Source organism: Hemitrygon akajei, unplaced genomic scaffold, assembly GCF_048418815.1.
Source record: "Hemitrygon akajei unplaced genomic scaffold, sHemAka1.3 Scf000034, whole genome shotgun sequence".
Taxonomy (NCBI): Eukaryota; Metazoa; Chordata; class Chondrichthyes; order Myliobatiformes; family Dasyatidae; genus Hemitrygon; species Hemitrygon akajei.
In genome coordinates, this window is record NW_027331920.1 from 573,487 (window position 1) to 592,522 (window position 19,036).

The following is a 19,036-nucleotide window of genomic DNA, read 5'->3' on the forward strand; positions in this document are numbered from 1 at the left end:
AGAACGATATGCCGAAAGAAAACAGTTCTTTATAGCGATATGCCAAAAGTTGAAAAGCTCACAGTACTTTTAAAAGGAGAGACTTTTTAAAGCGATGTAAATTCTCTTCCACGTCGATGTCCTTCGATTCCCCGGCGTCGAACTTTCCCACGAAGAATTTTATAAAATATAATGGCTCAAAAGTACTGACCTTTCTTCTCACACTATTCTCAATCCTTTCTGGTCAACCCAGGGATTAACAACGAGAATAGTCAACGAAATCCTTCCGAATGAGGATCAAACAAGGTCGAACTCAATCCACCGTCGAAAATCGATTTTCCTCGATCTCCATCTTCCAAACTTTTGTTCACTCTCCATCAGCAAAGAAACCGTTGGCAGTGACCTTTTAAACTTTAGGCATTATATAAAACTTCATTTTTAACTAAACTGCGTCATCACATTAAATCACGCAGTGACATGAAGTCATCCTGGCAAATTCCGCCACGAACTGCCCCACCTGACAAGGTGGGTCTTCCTTTTATACCCTGTAGAAAAAACCTGTCACATGACCTCTACTGGCGGGAAAATGACATCACTCCACCATCACAAAACCATTACCTCATGTCCAGTATAACTTCAACCCCAGTCACGTGACAAGGGTACCACTGTCACGTGTCACGGGTACGTAACACTGCCAATAAGTTAACCGCTGGTGTCAGGCTCATCCGCCTCTACTTTCCCGGCTCATCGTCAGAGCCTTTCTTGAACAATGGAAGCTAATTTACAACACCTCACAGGTGTCTAAAGACATTTTAAATACTCCTGGAGACAGGCTAAGGCCCCTGCAGTTTCCAGACTCGACTTCCACAAGGGTCGATTCGATGTCTTGTCACTAATTGAAAATTGATCTGCCCTGATTGAGACCATTAAACTATAAGATACAGGAGCACATTTAGGCCATTTGTCCCATCGCGTCTGCTCCGCCATTTCATCATGGCTGATCCATTTACTGTTCGCCACTGGCCCCCATCTCCATCCTTCTCTCCATATCCGTTCATGCCCTGAGCAGTCGAGAATCTGTCAACCTCTCCCTTAAATATACGTAAGGACTGCACCCACTGCTGCCTGTGACAACGAGCGAATTCCACAGATTCGCCATTCTCTAGCTAAAGATATTCCTCTTGCTTTCATTCTAAATGGATGCCCCTCCAATCTGAGACTGTCCTCTAGTCTTACACTCTCCCACCAGAGGTCTGATCCTCTCCACAACAACTCTGTCAGAGGCATTCACCATTCGGTAGGTTTCAATCGGGCCAACCCTCATTCTACAGACAACAAGAACCTTGAATAACTCCAGTCCGCCGAACGCCTGAATTCCCTCCAGGCCCGGGGTCCGGGGTCCAAAAACGGGAAGCCCGATGCTCTCTCCCGTCAATACGTTTCCGTTTTCCCAGCCCCGAGTCCATCCTTCCACCATCCGGTGTAGTGGCTGCCCTCGCCTGGGAGATCGAGTCCAGAGTCACGGAGGCCCAACGGACTCAACCTGACCCAGGCATCGGATCTCCCAATCGCCTCTTTGTATTCGATTCTGCTCGATCGCAGGTTCTCCAGTGGGGGCACACTTCTCGATTCGCCTGCCATTCCGGGATCGATCGGACTCTGACCCTCCTGAAGAGACATTTCTGATGGCCCTCCATGGACGCCGACACCCGTTCCTATGTCTCTGCATGTTCCGTCTGCGCCCGGGGAAAAGCCTCTGTCCAGGCCCATATACATGGTGCCAAAAGATCTGGGAAGACACACGCACGGCCCTGCTTCGCTCAGCCAACCATAACCGAGAAATTGCCGACCGTCATCCTGAGTATCGACCTGGGCAGATGGTGTGGCTCTCGGCTATAGAGACATTCCTCTCAAGAACGAGCCCAAGAAGCTCGCCCCCGCTTCCTGTGACCCTTCGAGTTTGAGAGCATTATCAATCCCACGGCAATCCGGCTCAAACTACCTTCGTCAATGCAGATCCATCCTACAGTTCACGTCTCCCAGTTAAAACCGGTTTCTGTCAGCCCCTGGTGCCCTCCGACCGAACCCCCCTTCCCCTCCCCCCACCCCGGATTATTGACGACAATCCGGCGTACACCTTCCGGCGGTTATTGGATGCTCGCCGTCGGGGCAGGGGTCTCCAGCACCTTGTTGACTGGGAGGGGTACGGCCCGAAAGAAGGTTCCTGGATTCCCCGCTCCTTCATCCATTAGTTCTATGTTCCGCTGCAGTTTCAAGATATTCCTGTAAATCCCGTCTCCTTGTCAAGATTCCTCCGGTTTGCTGTTCTACGTTCACGTCTAAGCCAACATCCCCAACTCAGTCAACATGCCGGTGTCCCGCACTTGGGTTCTCCTCAGTCGCCGCATGCAACAGTGAATTGTACTGATCAAACACCTCGTCCTACTGGGGGAATTAAAATTATTGTGACAGCTGCAGAAAGATATCTTGGTGTAACTGGTGTTGCCAGTTTTATAAGGAAAAGGGCAGGGTACAGAGTTGTGAATGTGAGTTAAACGTATGTGGCAATTGTAGTAGAAATACATCATTCAATAGGTGGGGTGTTAAAGTGGTTAATTTGTACAACTTGTGGAAAATGACACTAGTATTGCCTATTCTAAACCCTGAGCTCCCTGTCTGATCCTTCAAGTTATGGACCGATGTGGTTAACCTCTCATTTATGTAAACTTATGGACGTATAGTACTAGAACGGTTGAATTATATTTCTGAAGAGGGAGGCAATTTATCATTTTATCAGAGTATATTTTGGAAGGGGAGAATGACATTGGATTCAGTTTTATATTTGGAATACGAGATTAGGAAAGCACAGTTAGAAAAGTTGTTGCACTGACAGTTATTTTGACATTGAAAAGGCATGTAATATTTATGGAAGGAAGGACTTTTGGAAATTAGGAGAGCGGAGACTGCAGCATTTTTTTCTGATTTATTTTGTCATTTGGAAGGTCCCTGCAAGTAAGGGTGAGAAAGATATATCCTGGTGTGTATGAGATAGCGAATGGGAGCATACAAGACAGTATTTGTAACCCTTTATTATTTAATAATATGATTAATGATATTTTCCGAGATATTTTCACGCTTGGAGTATGGGCCTAATGGATTATCCAATATGTCCCAGTTTCGTGTTCTCAGTAACTCTACTTTGTTCCCCCCCCCCCAATCACATTAGTCGATTTAAAGTGGAACAGGTTAATACAATGTAAATATTCTGTTCGCCGGAGAATCTGTTGTCTCATCAGTATATTAAGGAAAATTATTATGATATGTTAACCATCAATCGTTACCAATCATGTCAAGTTGTTAAGTTTTTTTTACAGATGGAACGAAAGATAATTTAACTGGTAATGCTGGAGTAGCTCAGTTTTCTGCCTGAAATATAGATAAAGATAGAGAAATTAATTTGCATCCATTTATCAGTGTATATACAGCAGAATTGGTTGCCATCATTTTAGGCTTAAAGTTGGTGGAGAAATTCCTTCCCACGTAACGTTATAATTGTTCAGATTACTTTTATGTTTTGATGACTTAAACACGTTATTCTAGCAGTCGGTCAGATTTACTGTTGGAAACTCACCAGGGATTAATTCATATTCAAGTACTTGTTTATATATTTCTTTCTTACAGGTCCCTGAACACAGAGGTATTGAGGGGAATGAGTGGGTTGACTGTCAGTTACAAAAGTTCAACTGTGGATAAAGACCCTTCACTTAACAAATCAGAAGTTCAGAGTTACGTATGTTGGGAATTAGGAGCTGATGGAAAGACTGATGGGAAAATGGGTACACCTTTACAGAATACATAAACGTGTTGGGTGTATGAGGAGAAAGGGGTAAAACAAGAACGGACGGAATTATATTGACATAAACTAGAATGGGAACATGAAAGTGCTGGGTTTATGGGAGAAACAAGAAGCGAAGGAAGTATATCGCCATGACTTACTAAGCTTAATGATTCCTTTTGTCCAATTGCAAAACCTGCTTCTGGATCGAGTAGGATTTTTCATTATGAAACGGTTGAACAGATGCTATTTCAGGGTGAAGCTATCAGGAAAGAATTCATGCAGGCTTCATTGTAATTTTGGGAGGTTTGATTGATATAATTTAACCGATTTCTTAAGTCATGGGGGTGACTTCAATTTAATTCGCAGTATTGTGTTTCATTACGTAGTATCGATAGGATTTGTTGGGGATCATTTAGCTTTCATTAGAAGACAGAGGCAGTTCTCTATTATTTCCCAGTTCTCTACACCCCAGTCCAGTCCAGTTGATAACGGGAATGCGCCTTTAAGTTGGAGTGTCTTAATTTTGCCAGTCATTAAAAGAGATGGCGGAGACTGGTGTGATTCACATTGGGTTACTAAATGAGCATCTGATCTGACCCGCGCCGTCTTGTGGGAATGTCTGACAGTGAAGTTGGTGAGCGGAATGGGAATAGATGGACATAGCCGCAGACGAATGTGCGGGCGGCATTCCGGAGTAGTTCTTTGTCTGGCATCTGGCGGGAAGAATGAGGTTCTGACTCTCTTGGACGGTGCTTTGCCCCTCCCGACACACACACTATCTTAACGTCCCGGACTGCCGGTCGATGGGACAATCCGCCCGGGAATAAAACATGGGAGATCAGGCGGTGAATCTGAGGAGCTGGATCCCGGACTGGAGACTCTGCCGCCGCCTCTGGTGACTACCTAGGATGCGGCGCCATTAATCAACTGAAGCATCGAAGTGACGGGATATTTCACCGCGCTGATCGCCTGCTCCCTGAATTTCGACTGAGTCACCGCGTAAATAAATGTGTTTGTGCAGCAGCTGAAATTCATCAGGAAAAACCCGACGTACTGAAAGATCAATTCAGAATCATTGAAATTGTATCCTTTCCCAGAGACCTGATAATATATGAAATTTACAACCAGTGTCATCCACAGGAGGATGAAGTTGATGGAGAGGGTGAAGAGTAAAATCACAGACCTCCTCCTGCTCTCCATCTCCGGGTCACTGCGGTTTTCCCACTTGCTCTGACCCTTCAGCCCCTTACGGACCCGACTGGCCACTAAAATGTGTCTGACTGTCAGAGCGTTGAGCAGCAGGATCACAGCGAAAGGGAGTAACGGAGTTAAAACTGTATCCAGCCAGTCATATCCCACCCACCAGGGGTCAGTGAAATAATTCTGCTTGGTATCACAGAACCACGGTACATTGTCGATGATCACTCTGGGTTCCCGTACGAAGTATCGGGGAATGTTTCTCAGACAGGACAGTACGCCGGTTGTTGTTAGAACCACAACCGCAGTTTTCCCGGTGCAATATTTTGTTTTCAGTTTCTGGCAGCAAATGGCGACAAACCGATCAAAGGTGAAAGTGACGGTGAACCAGACAGAACAGTGTGTGGCTGTGTAGCTCAGTACATCGATAGCACTGCACACAGGGGTGATGCCCAGAAAACTCCACCGGAAGTAAATCACTCTGAGTCGTTTCAAAATGACGCTGTTGATAAAGGTCAGCAGATCCGCCGCTGCCATGGCCACCAGGTAGCGAGTGGTGCAGGTAGAGAGGCCGCACTTTCCCCGGGACAGGATCACAATCGCCAGTAAATTTACTGGAGAGAGAGAACAGTCAGTGGGCATTACTGAAAACATTTTCCAGGAATTAACATGGTATCGGGCTTTGGCTAAATACTCGGGAGTGCTAGAGTCTGTAAACGACTGCTAATCTAACACCAGAAATAGGTCGCACTGTCTCTGACCTGTCTTCTTCAGTGTGGAGATAAGACGATGTGTGCGGAATCGTTGGCGATAAAAACGATCTGCATGAACAACACCGATCGGTGCTGATCCCCATTCCAGTCGCTGATGGGGCCGGTTTCACTGAATTAACTGTGACTGACCAGGACTCTGGAAAGTCAACGTCTGATGAGGCCGAGAATGGATACAGAGAGGAGCAACACACACACAAAACTGGAGGAACTCAACAGATCAGGCAGCATCCATGGTATTGAATCATCTTTCGTTTCGAGTCGAAACCCTCCTTAGGATGAAGCGCTGCCCCGATTTATGACGGGTTTCAGAGGGAAAGAAGGAACCACGTAGTGACCTGTGACTGAGTAGCTCCATTAATGGATTAATTCTGCAGCGCAGTTTAATTCGATAACACACGACAGCAGATCCGTGAACACTGGTTCAGTGATCAGACCCGATAACTGACCAACAGACAGTGGGATCCGACTGTGATAGACTCCACAGTGAGACGTGAAGCACAGAACTAGGGTTTCCCTCTGATCAATAACTTTGGAAAAGTGTACTTCACAATGCAAACATCTCCCAGTCACAACTTCCTGGAGAGATCCCTGGCCCCAGCACTGGGACATCTCAGGACAAGGTGTCATTCAAGGCAAGGACAGCGTTCAATTTGATCCCGTGAGTTAGAGGAGAAAAATAAGCTTAGTTCCACTTGTTATTAAATCTGAAATTTCAGAATGTGAAATTGACAGGATCGATATCTGTGATGGATATTTGTGCAGTGATGATCAGGTTGTAAGCTTGTAACATTATCTTAAACAGGCTCAGAAAACCCAGAAATAACGAACATGAAATGTTCTGCTCACTCACCTGGAACTCCAATGACGGCAATGAACATGTACAATATTTTCTCCACACTGAAATACCTATCCAACATTGCAGACATTTCCTCTGGCCAGTGATTTGTCTCTTTGTGCGACAGGCGATCTCTCGGAATGAAATGTTAAGGCACCACATACCTGGGGTTTTTAAAGCCATTCAGCAATTCCACTGGGACAGATTTCAACAGATTGAAAAATAGAGGTTTTAAAATTATTTACAAACCAATTACGTCAGACAAGTACAATCCCTGCGATGACAGATTGTCATTAAATTAATGAATAATTTTTAGATAATTTGTGGGAGTTAGTTTGTTACAACAAAGGTAACTGAACCGTCCGAGGTATCTTATCAATTAAATTCGCTTCCACTGTAAATATGTACATCAAAGGAACTATTGAAGTAAATTATGTCATTGTGCCTGTGAAATTGTTCGGGATCACCTACTGTTACCATTCTCCTCGAGAGTATAAACTCTTGATGTAGTTTGTGTTTGTAGGACTCTACTGAGAGGCCTCGAAAAAAATGTCTGTTTGTGTTGATGATTAAACACGATTTCATATCCACTAAATCCTCCATCTGCTTCAGTGACTTAGTCACACACAGATCATTTGGGGGCTCATCCAGGACCCATTCCTAACCCGAACGCATGCCTTGAAATTGAGCAGTCTACTGGGGGGAGGGGTCTGTTTTAATCATGTCACTCCGTAGGTGTCACAGAACACGGTGCGGAAGTGTGTGTGTGTGTGTGTGTGTGTGTGTGTGTGTGTGTGTGTGTGTGTGTGTGTGTGTGTGTGTGTCTGTGTGTGTGTTTGTTTGTGTGTGTGTGTGTGTTTGTTTGTGTGTGTGTGTGTGTGTGTGTGTGTCTGTGTGTATGTGTGTGTGTGTGTGTGTGTCTGTCTGTCTGTCTATGAACGTTAGTGTGCGTCAGTGTGTTTTTGTGTCTGTGTCTCTACTTGTCCCTGCCTGACTATACACGTGCCCGTACACCTCCAATTCAGTTTATCCTCCTTGGTACAGCCCCTTCCCATCTGTCTCCGCAATGCAGATGTTCTCGAACTCTCATTTCAAACGCTTCACAAAATGGCTGCTGAATCGTAACAAAGCAAGAACAGAGGGCAGATTTCAAATTGCATTTATTATTAATGTATGTAGAAATAAAACAACCTTGAGACTCGTCACAGCTCCATTTCGGCAGACACCCCCCACATGCACATTAGGTTATCCCGGAGCAAGAATCAGTTCAAGCAGTTCACAAAATAGCTGTCTCCATAAATTCCTTTATAAACGGAACAACACTGAGTTTTCACACACCTCCAAATCCACCGGCTCCCCCAAGCCAGTACTCACCCCCGAATCCGCCAACACCCCCAACTCTGTGCAAATCTGTGTGCATCCACAAATCTGTGCTCACTGGCAAAACCTCATTCAACCCTCAAATCAGTGTGCACCCCAAAAGCAACCGGCACCCGGAAAGTCCAGTTCACTCAGACATTCTCTGACGTACCCCTAATCTGTGCTCATCCGGAAAGCAACATTCGCCACCAAATCCGTATCGTTACATTCTCACAGAGCAGGAGTCACTTCCACTACTTTACAAAATAGCTGTTTCCGCCTTAAAAATAGCAAGAACAAAGTTTAAAATGCAAACATACGCCCACATGCGTATTCCTCGTATAATCATTGACATCCCCCTAAATCTGCGTACCTCACCAAACCCATCTTTATCCCCTCATCAGTGGGTGTGCCAAATTAAGGAACTCAACCTGCAGCTCGATGAATTTCGGCTCATACAGGAGAATGAGGAAGTTGATGCACAAGCAGTTGTAATTTATTGTCAGGCTCTGAGGGAGAACTGGTAGAGAATGCAGCAAAATGAGGAAGACGGACACATCGAGACAAATGCCGATGGCGGTTGCGTGTTCAGCACCGCCTCCTTTCCCTTTGATCGATACAAGAGGAGTTTGTGAGCGGCCTATCGCTGTGTAGCTCGCTGTGGCAGGTAGTTAGGCTTCTGCGCTCGTGTGGCTTCTGCCTCCCTTTCCATGAATGTGGCTGTTATTGGATGAAGGGATCGTGGTTCCATTTACAGAGTAGTCTATTGCGTTTAAGGACTGTGAACTTTTTCAGTCTAAAGGATTTTGTATTTATGTTTTAAATCGACGTTCCTTTTCCATTTTATTGTGCGAGGGGACCGGGTTTGGGGTTGATGTTCTGTTGTGTTCTGTTAGATATGTTTGCGGAGTGGGGAGCGTTGGTCTTGCTTTGTTTTGTCCCGGGGTCGTTGGTGTTGATGTTCTGTTGTGTTCTGTTAGATATGTTTCCGGGGTGGGGACGATGTTCTTGCTTTGTTTTGTCCCGGGGTGTTTGGTGTTGATGTTCTGTTGTGTTCTGTTAGATATGTTTGCGGGGGTGGGGGGCGATGTTCTTGCTTTGTTTTGTCCCGGGGTGTTTGGGATTGATGTTCTGTTGTGTTCTGTTAGATATGTTTGCGGAGGTGGGGGACGATGTTCTTGCTTTGTTTTGTCCCGGGGTGGTGGGGGTTGATGATCAGGATGCCGTTCATTTTCTGTCCAGGAGTGTGGGTTTGACGTTTCTCTGTGAACGGCTTTCATGCTCTTTCTTTGTTTCGTTGCTATCCGGAGTTGTATATGGTGACAGACTTTGAAAATAAATGAATCTTTGAACCATTGGAAATGGCTGTTAGTGGGATATCTTAAACTGGAAAGGGACCCTACATCACTGAAGATGATGAATATGTGTCTGAAGGTGTGATATGTGAATGGCCACAGTGCACAGAATAAGGTCGGTGATCTTGTGGCGCAGCTAGAGATTGGCAGGTATGAGACAGTGGACATTCTGAGTCATGGCCGAAAGAAGGAACAGAGGTCAGAGCAGTGCATCCAAGGATATGAACTGTATCGGAAGAGATAGATAGATCTGCGAATAGAGCTTGTAGTTTGTTGGTACAAATCAAGTCAAATCCTTATAAAGTGACAGAGGATCGGCAGATATAAAATCCATATGGATAGAGTTAAAAAATGCAAGTGTAAGATTACCTTGATGGGAGTTATATACGGATATTGAAACAGCAGCCAGGAAGTGGACAACAAATTACAACAAGTGATCTAAAATATGTAAAAGGGCAATGTTTCAACTCCACTACTCACCGAGGATTTCAATATGCAGGGAGGTTGAAAAGGTCCGTTAGGGCTGATTCCCAGGAGGCATTGTTTTAGAACGCATACGATATGGCCTTTGAAGCAGCGTGTGGTTGAGCCTACAAGGAAAGGGTAATTCTGGATTAGTATCAGCGAGGAATTCTTCAGAATAGATTGGGAAGAGACACTGGAAAGTATGACGGTGTTTTGCATCAATGTCTGTTTTTTTCTGGGTGAGATTCGGAAAGCGAACAGAAGGTGCATCCCGAATATAAAAAATAGGTATCCTAACGAGAGGATCAGGCAACCGTGGCTGACGAGAGAAGTCTAAGACAGATTAAACGCAAAAGAGAGGGTACATAATATAGCAAATATTTGGTGGGAATGTAGAACACTGGGAAGTTTTTAAGGACAGAAAAGATTAAATATGAAAGCAGGCTAACCAATATCATCAACGAGGTTACAGTAAGATCGTTCTGTGGAAGACACCAGTAACGCAAGACTGTCAGGAGGCAGAAGTGACTGTAGGTGGTATTATTGAGGTGAAGATGTTCAGAAGCTGAAAAGCGTGAAGGTAAATAAGTCACCTGGTCCAGACAGACGACACTGCAGAGTTCTGAAAAGAGATAACTGAAGTGATTGTGGAGGCATCAGCAATGATCTTTCAAGAACCTAGAGAGACTGGAATGGATGCTGAGGACTGGAACATTGCAAATGTCACTGCACTCTTTAGGAAGGAATGGGGGCATCACAAAGGGAATTATCGGTCAGCTTGCCTGTCTTGAACGGTTGGAAGACGTCGGAGCCGATCACTAAGGATGAGGTTTCGGGGTGCTTGGAGGCACACGTTAAAATTCTGCAAGGTCAGAATTTATGAAGCGGAAATGCTACCTGACAAATCTGTTGAAATTCTCTGAAGTAGCCTCAGGCTTTGCCTCAAAAGGCTTCGGATCAGAAGCGGTGTCTGCTCTGGGGACGTCACCCGGATAGGTTTCTGTGAAACTTATCTCTTTTTACTGTGTCAGCGATACTTAGAGTAGTCTAGATAGACGCTGAATGTTCGTCATGCTGGATGTTGTAGCACTAGAAGACCCAGATTTTCCCATGGAACTACTTCAGCCTGAAGTGCGTCCAGGCGCAACTCCTTAAAGACCCAGTCGGGGATGTGGAGCAGCAGCTGGATGACCTCCCGCTCATACCGAACGGTGAGGAGATCACTGATCGGTGTTATAAGGAAGTAGTCGCGTCTCAGTTGCAGGAGGTGGCTTGCTGGGTGACTGTTAGCAGAAGGAATGAGAAGGTGAATAGGCAGTTAGCGCAGAGCACCCCTGTGGCCATTCCCCTGAATAATACTTGTACCCTTTTGGATACCCCAGTGGCCGATGACCTCCCAGGGAAATGAAGCGGAGACTAGGTTACTGGCACTAAGTATGAGTCCGTGGTGCAGAAGAGAAAAACGGGGGAAGAGGGAGCTGGTAGTGCTGGGGGTGGGGTATGGTCAACAGTCAAGTGAACGGTCAGGAGATTCTGTGAACGTGAAAAGTGCACACGGATAGTGACTCCCATGTGCTAGATCAGGGGTAACACGGATTGCGCCCACCACAATTTGGAGGGGCAGAGTGGACAGTCAGTTGTCTTGGTACACATTGGTGCCAATGGCATAGGAAGGGAAAACAAACATAGACTGAAGATAAAATTTAGAGAGCGAAGCAGAGAAACTGAAAGCAGAAGCTCCAGGTGAATGTTTTCTGGATTTCTACCTCTGGCATGCGCCAGTGAAGGTAGAATCAGGATTATGTGGCAGAGAAATATGGTGTAGATCTGAGAAGATGGTACAGTTAGAGTGGCTTCAGTTTGTTGAATCATTGCGATATATTCTGGGGATTGCATGACCTCCACAAAAGAGACAGCATGCACCTGAACCAGACGCGGTCCACTGTTCTCGATGTTTACTCATCTTGTTGGTGACATTCCATCTAATTCTGTAGGAGCGTGGAAACCATAATGAATGGACTCTGAATAGGACGCATGTTGAAAAGCAAAGACAGAGTGCAGTCAGACTGTCGGGAAGGACAGGCAGTTGACAGGACAAAGCAGCAGCTAGCACGGTGAGTATCGATGCATTAGGACTACAGAATCAAAAAGGGTAGTTAATACTGTACTCAAAATAGTACAGCCGTGGCTGACAGAGGAAGTTAAAGCTAATGAATAAAGCAAACGAAAGGGCATACGACAAAAAATAGCGTGAATTTAGAGGGTTAGGAAGATTTTTGAAATCTAACAACAAATAGAATCAATTAGGAGGTAAGAGATGAAAAATGAAAGCAAGCGTGCAAACAATATCAAGTCGGACAGAAAAACATATTTTCCAAGTATATCAGAATAAAAGAGATATGAGAGTGGATATAGGACAGTAGAAAATGAGGTGGTAGAAATTATAACGAGGAACACGGAGATGGCCGATTAACTAAATGAATATATTGCATCAGTCTTCACTGGAGGACAGAGGACTGGAAAATTGCAAAAGTCACTAAGGACTTTCAGAAAGCAGGAAAACAGCAGAAAGGAAATTATGGAGCAGTTAGCTGATCTCGGTGGTCGGAAAGATGTTGAAGTTAATTTTTGAGGATAAAGTTATGGAGTACTTGGTGACTCAGGACAAGACATGACAAAGTCAGCATGGTGCGCTTAAGGGAAAATGTTTTCGGACGAACCTGATAGGATTCTCTGAGGGGATTACAAGTCGGGTAGATAAAGAGGATGCAGATGACCGAGTATATCTGGATTTCCAGCAGTCCCTTGACAGGGCGCCAGAGTATTACAAGTACTTTACGATCATCATTAGAGCATTGGCTGACTGCTCGGAGGCAGCCAGTGGGAATGAAAACATCCTTTCCTGGTGGGCTGCCGGAGACCATTGGTGCTCTACAGGGGTCGCTGTTGGGATGGCTTCTTTTGATGCTGTATATCAATGATTTAGATGATGGAATAGCTGGCTTTGTTGCCAGGATTCCATGTGAAACAGGGTTAGTAAAGGGGTGGTCTGTGTTGAGGAAACAGGTAGGCTGTGGAAGGACAGATAAGGAAAATCAGCAAGGAAGTGACAAGTGAAACACAATTTTGGAAAATGCATGGTCAAGCAATCTGGTGGAAGCAATAAACCTACAGACTATTTTCTAAACTTGGAGGAAATTCAATAAGTATTGAGATGCAAAGGGACTTGGGAATTATTGTATCGAACGCCATAAAGGTGAACTTTCAGGTTGAGTTGGTGATACGCACGCCAGTGCAATATTAGTATTCATTTCAAGAGGTTTGGAATATCAAAGCAGGGATGTGATACTGAAGCGTTTTAAATCACTGCGTTGGCATCACCTTGAGTATTGTGAACGGTTTTGTGCTCCTTATCTGAGAAATGATACACTGGCGTTGGAGACATTTCACAGGATGTTCGCTAATGATCATTCCAGGAACGAAAGGGGAATGTTTGATGTCTCAGGGTTTATACCCACTCCAACGTAAAAGCATGAGCTGAAATCTTTAGAATGTTGAAAGGGTATTTTCGATGGGTTGGGAGTTTTGGACAAGACGCCTCCGGATAGAGACCGTCAGATTTATACAGAGCTGCGGAGCACTTCCTTTCGCCTGTGAGTGGTGCATTTGTAGAATTTGTTACCACAGGCAGCTGTGAAGGCCAGGTCGTTGGGAGTATTCAAGGCGAGGAATGAGTGGCAACGGCATCAAAGGTTACAATGGGGTCTTTTAAGAGCAACTTAGACAGGTACATGGAGCTCAGGAAAATAGAGGGCTGTACGCTAGGGAAATTCTAGGTAGGGTTCATGGCCCGCACAACGTTGTGGGCCGAAAGGCATGTAATGTACTGTTCATTTCTGTGTTTTATGTGCTACGTTACGGGGAAAATGCCGGGGAGTGGGAGTAAGGAAGGGAACAAAGAATCAATCATGACTGAATGGTGGAGCAGACTCGATGGGTCAAATGGACTAATTGTGCTCCTGTGTCTTATGGTCTGAAGATCCATCCGTCACGAACTGGCCGGGCTGTGATGATCTGAGGAATACAGCAACAGTTCATTCAGCAACACCTGAATCCCGGTGGAGGATTGCAACATTTATGGATCAATAATCAGATTAATCCCTTTTTATATATTAGATACTACGGAATCAAAGAGAGTGGGCGGCAAATGCATGATACACGAGGCATAATTCTTCCGTGAACGCAATAATAATTTTCAGTTCAGTTTTCAGTTGCACAGAGTTGTGAAGAAGATGATGAGGGGCATTCATCGTGTGGGTGGTCAGAGGCTTTTTCCCAGGGCTGAAATGGTTGCCACAAGAGGGCACAGGTTTAAGGCGCTGGGGAAAAGGTACAGAGGAAATGGCAGGGGTGTTTTTTACGCAGAGAGTGGTGAGTTCGTGGAATGAGCTGCCGGTCACGTTGATGGAGGCGGATACGATAGGGTATTTTAAAAGACTCCTGGATATGTCCATGGAGCGTAGAATAATAGAGGGCTATGGGTAAACCGAGTAATTTCTCAGGTCGGGACATTTCGGCACAACTCAGTTGACCGAAGGGCCTGCATTGTGCTGTAGGTTTACTATTTTTCCATGTTTATATTCCCAAATAGCGGTCGCATGTTGCTCAATTCAAATACTACACCAAATAAACATTTTGATGCTGCAGGAGGAAATAATTCCGTTCGCTTTTATTTACAGATTTCTCCCGTTGCTGCGAACAGGTACTTCACTGCATATTTCAGCTCGTCCCTGAATTTTCTCTGTGACAGTCCATAGATACAAGTGTTGGTGCACATGCTGAGGAAAGACAGCATGAACCCGCATTGCTGCAGGATATAGGTCGGTTTGCTGAAATATCTGTCTGTGTAGGAATAGTTTTCCACTTGCCACTTCATCGAATGTACGAGATAGGGCATCCAAAGTAATATGAAATTCGCAGAAAGAGCGAACAACAGTATCATTGACTTTCTCCGGTTCTCCACCTCTGGATCATGACGATTTCCGCTGCTGTTCCGAAGTACCTGGCGAACTCTATTTGTCGCTATCACCCGGTGGACGGTGGAAACATTGAATAACAAAATTAAACAGATTGGCAGTGACGGTGTTGTGATGCCGTGAAATACCTGGTAGGCTTTCCACAGGGGTGAGGTGAAGTATTCAGCCACGGGGACACAACGCCATCGATCTACTGCAAAGTAAAATGGAACGGCCTGGGCACAACACGCCGCACTCACTGTTACTACCACCACAGTCGCTGTTCTCTCGGTGCAATATCGGTTCCGCAGCTTCTCACAGCAAATGGCGACGCACCGATCAAAAGTGAAAGCCACCGTCAACCAAACGGAGCAGTCCCTGGTTGCGAGACTCACGACAAGTAGCACAGAACACACCGGCGTTACGAGCAAGAAATGAGCAAACAAATAGATATAGTTTATCCTCTCTAATATAAGAACAACGATCACCACCATCAGATCGGCTGCCGCCATGGCCACAAGGTAGAGAGTGATGCATTTGGACAGCCCGCACTTCCCCCGGAGCAAGATCACAATCGCCGTTAAATTAACTGCAGTAGTTATATTAAAAAAAAACAATTACTATCAGGTACCGCAGAGTGATCGGTGTGACTTGATTTGCGTTGTGTGAGTAGTAATGGATTGGACCATTGTCCCGAGTCTCTGCAAGGGTAACAGTCCCCCTGCGCTGACCAAGAGGCGATATGGCTGGTCCGACCAATCTGATTCTAACTTTTATTGCACAATTTTGATCTCTGCAGTTTCAAGTCCAAACGTTAACCATCAGAAGGAAAATCAGGAGTTGACAGCAGAGCGCCCACAGTTGGCTCTGTTCAGGAGTGAACTAAGGGCCGTTTTCCTCTCCTGTAAGGCGAGGTTATAAGACACTGCCCCGAATAGGATGTTGTCTTGCAGAGAAGGGTAGAGGTAGTGGAGAGAGATTTTTAACCTAATTAAACTTCCTTAAAAGAGTATTTAATTAGATTTCATATAATTTTAAAAAATATATTTTTTTAAAAAGTCATGAATGCATTTCACTCTAAACCAGGAGATATTTGCAGGCCGTTGGCACAGCCTTCTGATCTCAGAAGATGTGAAACAGATCTGGTCACAGGGAGACAAACCATGAACGTTAAAGTCAGACGTTACACTTTGTGCGCTCTGTCCAGAAGAACGGAGATAACGGCGAGGCCTCCTGACTTTTATCAGGCAGAGAGAAACTACAAAATTACAAACAGGTAAATCATAAGAGTTTTACTGTAAGCGCTGCCAAGGCATACTTAATCACCGAAACATTCGTGGGAAATCAACATGCTCACAGACACATCAATATTAATTTAAAAACAATAGCTGGACATTAAGTTCAGTGGATTCAATAAATTGTTGCTTATATAGTTCTGTTGATATTGAAAAAGAAACAAAAAACTGAATCACCTAACGATTGAGACAGTTATTGTAATAACCATTAGAACATAAGACAAAGAAGCATCATTTGGTCATTTGGCCCATTGAGTCTCCACGGACATGTGGTCATGGCTGATACATCTTCCCTCTCTGTGCCAATCTCTTGTCAACCCCGAATCCCTTCATGTTCTCACCAATCAACCTCTGCCTTAAATAGACATCAAGACGCGGCATCCCCAGCAGCCCCTGAAAACGACGGCAACAAATTTACCATTTTCTGGGTAAAGGATACGCCACACCCTCATCTCCATTCTGAATGTGCTTCCCTCTGTTCTGAGGTCGTTTCCTCCGGTCACAGTCTCCCCGACCATGTGAAACATCCTCTCCTAATCCACTCTATCAAGGCCAGTCATGAGTTGATAGGTTTCAAGTAGGTCACCGTTTTCTCTTCCGATTTCTAATGAAGAGTGTCCCATCAAACTCTTTTCATATGATAATCCGTTCATCCAAGAATCATTTAATTTGCGCACCTCATACTTTTGTAGTTCCTCTCCATTTAGAACATAGCCAACTCTTTCATGTGACAATACACTTCCCGACACCAAATTCCATCTGCCACGCCTTCGCTCATTCTCTAAATCTATCTCAGTCTTACTGTGGCCTCTCTACTTTCTCAACACTACCTGCCTCTCAATCTGTCTTCATATTGTCAGCAATCTTTACAACAAAGCCATGAATTCCATCAACCTGTTTATTTAAATATAACATTAAATCAATCTCATTCAACACAGTCCCTGTTAAATAACACTAGTCACCGTCAGTCAACCAGAAAAGGATCCCTATTTCCCCACACTTTACCTCCTGCCCATCACCCGCTATTTTATCAATGCTAGAGGATTCCATATAATACCATGGGCTCGTAGCTTGTTCAGCAGACACATGAGTGGCTCCCTGTGAAAGTTTTTCCGAAGATCTATGTACACACCAACCGGCTCTTCTTTTTTTTATTTTGCTTTTTATATCTTCAAAGAATTACAACAGATTTGTCAGGCAAGATTTTCTGTTGAGGACACCATCGCCTATTTTATCACGCGCCTCCAAGAAACCTGAAACCACATCCTGAACGATTGTCTTCACCAGCTTCACAACACCTGTGTTCAGACTAACTGGCCTCGCATTTATCTTATTCTGCCTCTTTCCCTTCTTTGAGAGTCGAATGACATTTGCAACATTCCAGTCGTCAGGAGCCATTCCAGAAGCTGGTGTGTGTGTGTGTGTGTGTGTGTGTGTGTGTGTGTGTGTGTGTGTGTGTGTGTGTGTGTGTGTGTGTGTGTGTGTGTGTGTGTGTGTGTGTGTGTGTGTGTGTGTGTGTGTGTGTGTGTGTGTGTGTGTGTGTGTGTGTGTGTGTGGTTTTACACTTGATATTCCTTTGCTCTGCCCACTGTAATTCCACACCATCCAAATGTTTGCCAGTTATTTCTAAAGATTTGATTTCATTTTAACAACAGAAGAACTCCGCTCCCTTGCCTTCCGATACAATGTGTATCGTTGGACATTTATCTTCCAGCGTTAATCTTCTTTTAGCCACGAGTCAGTGATGCCTGCATCATCATACAGTTCAATCAGTAAACGTGATACAAGCTAATCTACTTGATCCCGTATACAGCGCGCTTTCTAGTGTAAAACCTTCAGTCCTGCCTTCGCTGTGCTCGGTTTTGTCCACCGTTTACGTTTCAGTGGATCTGGTTGACTACAGCTTCGTCCTACGTTTATACTTTACTTGCTTGGAGTCTCACTACTCATTACCTTTGTTTGTAAACGAACTGCTTCCTCTTCAACACCATCACTCCTGCTTCCATCCGCCTACCATCGAATAAAAATCAACCAGACAGCTGCAGCTCGCCTGCCCGCAAGGATATTGGCTCCCATTCGGGCTCAGGTCGTGCCTTCCCCAGTAGAAATCCCAAAAAATCCGTGAAACTGAACCTCTGCCCCTCCACCAGTTCCTCGTCCACGCATCCACCTGCCAAATCACCCGATTCGTATTCACACTGGTACGTGACACAGACAGCAAATCAGAGATTACTACGCTGGAAGTCCTGTTTCTCATCCTTTTAGCTAGCTTCCTAACCTCTCTCTTCAGTTCCTCCTCAACTTGACCACCTGTGTCACTGGTGCCAAAATGTACCTGGACTTCCGGATGCTCACGCTCGCTCTTCAGAATACCTCGGAACAGATCCGGGACTTCTGTGATCCTGGCACCAGGAAGACAACCATCGGGGTGGATCAATCGCGCCCCCAGAAACTCCTCTCTGTTCCTCTGACTGTAGAATATCCATTGAACACTACAGTCACTTTTATCACTCTGCTCTGCAGAGCCACTGTACCAGAGATCAGTCACTGTGGCTCCCTGCAGTATCTGAAGTTGTATAATTATAATTGCGGGGAACGGCCACAGGTGTACTCTGCACGGGCTGTGAATTTCCCCTTCTTCTCACGACAGTCGCACAGCTACTTCCTCCAGCAATCGAGGGCCATCGAGAGGAACAGATACACATTGTATCCCTCCCCTCAGCCGAAAGTCGCGCTGGAAGGGATAAAGTAATGGAGTAATGGCCGCAGCCCCAGGTTTTAGGACAAAGGCATTCTTGTTTGGGGAATCATGGGGAAATAATTCACTCCTCTTAGAACAAATATTGTGTGTTCTTCGTTATTCGGGAAAAACCTGGAGAAAGTGTCATGATTGCTGATTGGACAACAAACAACAGATATGAAGAC